We start from the raw sequence: 6,320 nt of genomic DNA on the forward strand, positions 1-6,320 counted from the left end.
CAACTCTGGGAAAGGTGTCCTGACCACCTGGAGAGTCAGGCAACACCTTGAGCTACTTAGGACTGCTCTGATGGCTGAACTGCAAGGAGATAGTTCAGCCCTGGAGGGCGAGGAATCCTGGACACCTCGAGCTGCTCAGAACAACAGCTCTGCCCTGAAGGTGTCCCGGACACCTAGAGCTGTGTAGCACAGCTGTGATGGCTGGAACTGCAAAGAAGCAGCCCAAGCATGAAAGGGAAATTTTTCTGACTTCTCAGGAGAGACAGGCCTGGAACTGCTTCAGCAGGAAAAGGTATCCTGACTCTTCCGGAAAGTCAAGGTATACGTGGTGTGATGGGGGATGGTCTCCCTGCAGGATATAGCAATCCTGCTCCTCTCCTGGAGAGCCTCTACAGCTGAGTTTTGCTCAGCCTCCAGTTAAGGGGACTTCGTAGCAGAGCTCTGCTTCTCTGGCCTAAGATGTTGCTTCTTTTGCTTTACTCTGTGAAAGGGGAAAACCCTGCAGAAATGTAGCAATCTCCTCCGGCTCAGGAGAAAAGTGTTAACTTATTCTCTCTCATTCTCTCATTCTCTCTCTCTCTCTCTCTCTCTCTCTCTCTCTCTCTCTCTCTCTCTCTCTCTCTTCTCTCTCTCTCTCTCTCCCTTCCTCCCTCCCTCTCCCTCTCCCTCTCCTCCCACTCCCTCTTCCTCTCCCTCTCCTGCCTCTCCCTCTCCCTCTCTCTCTCCCACCTCTCTCTTTCTTTGTCCACTGAGTGACATCTGAGCAAGGATCTTCTCTATGCCAGTGAATGAAGATCTTTTGAGAAAAGATCTCTTTTTGAGAAACAGATTTATTTGGGAAAGAGAAGTCCAGGAGAGTAGCTGCCTCTACCAGGGTGGAGAGAACAGCCTTTTTTCCTAACTGACTAGGCAGGACAGTTTTTCACAGGAAGTCTCGGGAGTGGAGTCAACCCTGGGTCCAGGGTTCTACTATAATGCTCTGTAATGGTTGGTTTCACAAGTCAGTTGGTCAGGGCCAGAGATGGCTCTGACCTGACTGAGCCAAACTGTTTCTTTCTGCCCTGATCTGAGCCATCTTTCCCTAGTTCTGGGCTCCAGGGTCAGCCCCTCTTCCCTACACAAAGAGTTAACCATCTCTTTTTATTAACTCATCTTTAACTTCCAGATATTTCTAGGAACATTTGACCTAGAATACAAGGTTGAAGATCCTATATAAATCATGTAATAAATGTTCATTCATTGACTAGAAATAAATACCTCTGTCAATGAGGACATTAAAACAAGACTCATTATTTCCACAATAAATAATGAACCTTTTCATGCGCCAATTTCAGATTTCTAAGAGGAAGGTAGAATTTACTGGACAGGTAGTTTTACTGTTTATTTATCTCATACCTCCTCAAAACAAAACAAAACAAAAATGGATCCAAAAACCAAACAAAACATAAAACAACAACAAAAACTACAGAGATTGAGATTATATATGATTTATACTGACTATTCTTCATACACTGGATACTAAGAGAAGCCATTGTTACTGCACAGTCATCCAAGGGCCTCCTTTGCCTCCTTAGGTTTCATCATTTGCATCCTTACACGATCTCCTTACCTGCAACCACAGAGTAAAACTCCCCACCCCCCCACCCGGAGACGGTTTCCTCTGTGTAGCTCTGGTGCCTGTCCTGGATCTCTCTGTGTAGGCCAGGCTGGCCTCGAACTCACAACTCACAGAGATCCATCTGGCTCTGCCTTCTGAGTGCTGGGATTAAAGGCCTGTGCCACCACCGCCCAGCTAAAGTAAAATCTTAAACTCTGCTTCTCTTCCTCCTTACTCCCTCCATCTCTTCCTTCTTTCCTTTCCCCATTCCTTCTCAACTCAGTCTACAAAACATTACTCTTAGATTAGGAAGAGAAAAAGATGGCCACAGCCCAGGGCAAGTTAGAGTCTGAACAACAGGGTGTGGAAATCATCTATGCTGGTGGCAGCACATGCCAATGACAGAAGCCCAGGAGCCTGACGGGAGCCTAACAGAGGTGAAGAGTCATGTGCAAGGGGTGGGATAAAGGAACTACACGGGAATAGTTAAGGAAAGGAAACTAAATGGGTGCATAAATGAAGAATAATGGAAACCACACCACTTACCTGTGAAGAAGGAAATAGTAGGTCAGTAGAAAGTTTAAACTTTATGGCATCCAATTGAGAGTGTATTGGCATGAACCCATACTTTGAACATATAGTATCAAAGACAATTGCTGAGTTGTGTTGTGTTTATTAACAAGTATACCAGACTTGTAATATGTACACACAGGCATATATTGGCCAGCTCAATCCACTGAGATGTGGGTGTGACACACCTCTGTTCTTGGCTTTTAAATATTCTTAACTAAAGGAAGTCAGGGCTCTACAAATACATGATTGATTCTAGGATTGGGAAAGCACAGATCCGGGATGAGCCTAGAACGCTTTGTTACACTAGAAAGTAAGAGGTGGTCAAAGAATGTAGGTGAGGTCATGATGATACAGTTAGTTGAATGCTTGTTTAGAGGTACACCCATTGACCCAAACTGAGCGGCTTACAGCATTAGTTATAATAAAAAGACCAGAATCTACTGCATAAGACGGGAACTCACAATCCCATACTGATACAAACAAAAGGAGAAGCAATGGAATGCAGACTAGAGGAGGGTGGTAATAATTAACTTGGCATAGTCTAAGTCCATTGGAAGACAAAAGATCACTTTGTGGCTGTAATAGTGTAGAGATTTTAGGCTACTGCTCCCAAGGCAAGAGCAGTGAATGGCAGGAGACACCGAGCTTACGCACTCTCATAAGGCCCTTAGCCACCTCTTTTCATTTCCCCAGTTTCCAGGGAAACTCACCTTCTTCCCTAGTTTTACATCATTCTCTAAGAAAGTGTCTTCCACTCATCTGAGATCTTCCATTTTCAGCCCAGAGCATGAACATCATCATTAATCATCAGAGGGAAGGTGACTCAAATTCATGACACAAATGTTACCTGTTTTCATGGAATTTTGTGATAGAACACGCCTTTAGTTCTCTGAAACTGCCTATAGCTTAAAGTGCAAATTTTAAATAATTCAACCATTTATACTACTGGGCTGTTCATCCTCAACTATGGTAGTGGATGAAGGGTTTTAAAAGCTTTAAAGTTGGTGAAGGGACAGGTAGAAGGTATTTTAGGCTTTTTATGTGTGTGGTCCTGCAGGAACTCAGCTTTATCATTATACAGTTGACCGCAGGCAGCACGATGAGCTTAGTTGTGTGCCATGAAACACTAGCTACCAACATATGAGGTTCATAGAACACTCATATGATATAGGGTGGTATTCTCACTTTCACTCTGCTCCATTTGGAAATGCAAAATTATTTTTAGTGTGTGGACTGTGTAAAAATGAACACTGGTCTATATCTGTCTTTCTCGATGTAGTTTGTAAATTTCTGCTTGAAGACAATCAGATCACAATATTAACAGGTTTCCAGAATTTCTTTCATAAACGGCATACTTTTGTGCACTCATTATTGGTTTTACAGATATTACTAAGAATCATTATTCTTGTGCATCTGTACTCTAGGTTATGGTGACCTTTTGAAGTGAATAAATGTGCTGGTACCTTCCTTTGAGGTCCCATAGAGCCTGGATGTTCACTATTTTAGGAGAATGAAGCTGGCGGGGAGAATAAGACTGCGTAGATTAATGGGTTTATTTTAGATTATCATTAGTACCAGGCTGGCTTTGTTCCTGTGGTAGTTGCAAGAAAATGCCCCCAAAAGGAGTGGCACTATTAGGAGGTGTGGCCTTTTTGGAGTGGGTGTGGTGTTGTTGGGGGAAGAATATCATTGTGGAGGCCAACTTTGAGGTCTCATATATGCTCATGACACTGCCCAGAGTCTCAGAGACCGCTTCCTCTTGCCTGCCTATAAAGATGTAAGGATTCTCAGCTCCAGCACCATGCCTGCCTTGTTTCCAGGCATGCCGATAATGGACTAAACCTCTGAATTGTAAGCAAGCCATCCCAATCAATTTTTTTTTTCTCTATAAGAGTTGCCGTGGTCATGGTGTCTCTTCACAGCAATAGAAACCAAACTAAGACATTTCCCTGTAATGACTTTAGTTATAGGTGGTTTTTAATTGTGTGTGGTCTCTTTTTCCTTATTTCCTTTATTTGACTCTTGAATTGCTCCCAAGATAGTTGTTTTAGAACGGGCCTGTAGGAATGAAGCATTGGTGAATCTCAGAAGGAGAACTAAAGTTTTTAAAAGATGTGACAGTCAGTCTTAGTCAACTTGGTACAATGTAGAATCACTATGAAAATGAACCACTGGGCATGTTTGTGAGGGCTATTTTAGATTTGGTTAATTGAGGAGTCAAGGTCTACCACGAATATGAGAGATACTATTCCCTGACCTAGACTCTCAGACTGAATAGAATGGGGAAAGGATACGAGTGGGTGCCTTCATCTCTCCTGCTTTCTTACTGTGGTGCAATGCGATCAGCTGCTTCAAGGTCCTGCTGTGATGACTTCTTACCACATTGGACTCTGAGCGGAAATAACCCTTTCCTTGAGTTATATTTGTCAGGCATTTTGTTGAAGCAACAAGACAAATAACTAAAATAGGCATGTATTGCATATATGGTTTTATTCATTTCTAAAGTTGCCAGAAAAAAAGTGCAAACCAGCCAGGTGTGATGGAATACACCTGTGATCCCGGCAACTGGGGAAGGTAAGCCAGTAAGCCTGAAAGTTTGAGCCAGACTGTGCTAACAACAAATCCTGGCAATATGATCTTTGTAAATGTTTTTAAAGACTTTCAAAAGTCACCAAGTATGTTTTTTCTATACTTAACAGGTCATATAGTTCACTGAATAAAATGGTATTTGGAAAGTTAACATGTTCCTTATCTTTATCAGAGTACTATCCCATTCTTGTTTTAGACTTAGCTAACTTGTACAATAATCCTATGAAGTAAGTAGGAGAGTCAAAACTCAGGTACAAATGGAAAAAAAAAAAAAGGTCCAAGTTAGGTCTAGTCTCTCCAATGTAATCTTGTACCTCTGATAATTGAGGAGGATTGTTCTTCCAGCCATGAGTGAATCCAGGGAATCAAACGGTATCTTGAGTTCTCGGGTTACAATACTTACACCAGTTGTACTGCCAGGCCATTTTTCAAAAGCCCAGTTTCCCCTTTGTGGTCCCTTCCTTTTCTTCCCAGTTTCACAGCATTTCCAGGAAACATCACTGAGCCCAAGTAGCAACGTTCCCCCTGGTCCTAGTCAGGAAGGCCTTCAAGAAGGACGTCATTACCCACCAGGACCACTTGATGTAATAAAAGTGGTTATCCAGAAAGGGATGCTGAGTAAATAATCAATAGCCTTCTACAAAGGAGGCACAGGGAAATAAATTTTTCCTAGGTTGCACTGTTGGCTGGTAGAAAATAAAACAGAAACTAATGTCTCCTTGCCTTTGTTAGTGCCTCTGTTTTTACTTGTATAACTATGCTATTTCCTTGGTAGATGTAGCCTTATGCCACCATTTTAGACTAAAAGCTACCCTCCACAGATTTTACCACTGTAATGCCATTCTTTTACATATATTGCCTTTTCTTGCACAAACATGTCAATTACTTCCCATTTAAGGAACATAATTATGTCCCTCTTATTTGCGTCAGTATTTATAACTCTGGTTTTGCAAAATAATTTAATATTTTTATGTAGCTTTGATGTCACTCCCACACCTACACAAAGCAGACTTATTTGTTTTTATTTTTGCCTTGCTTGGGGAAAGGAGGCTCTGATCCAAGGGCATCATCACATACGAGCTTCACAGGTATTTTGAAATGCATTTTATGGTACTTAGAAGTGGATCTTTAGAAAGAATACAAAATAGAAATAAATGTGTGTTAACAGTCAATTATGTTTCTTTCCGGAATTTATTCCTTACTTTTCTGTGACAGGTATAATATAAAATGCTGATTCGTTGTAAGGGCTGACCATCTTTCTACAAGCAGATGAAGGGCTGATTTAGTCGAAAGAGGACTTGAGAGGATGCCAGCTGTGGTGGACCATTAGAAGTGGCTTCCGCTCTGGGCCTCAGTGGTGCCCTCGCTTGCCAAAGGCGGTGGTATCATTGCTTTATTTTGGAATAGAGCAAAAAGCAATCAGAGTGCTTCTAAGATACAAAATTACATATAAATGCCAACATTTCATTTATTTGAAAACTGTTTTCCCCGTGACGTCTACGAAATAAGTAGAAACATGTGGAAACAGCTATGTAAATGGCTTCTTGGAAAATGTGAACGG

Source organism: Peromyscus californicus, unplaced genomic scaffold, assembly GCF_007827085.1.
Source record: "Peromyscus californicus insignis strain IS unplaced genomic scaffold, ASM782708v3 Scaffold_5__1_contigs__length_169319896, whole genome shotgun sequence".
NCBI lineage: Eukaryota > Metazoa > Chordata > Mammalia > Rodentia > Cricetidae > Peromyscus > Peromyscus californicus.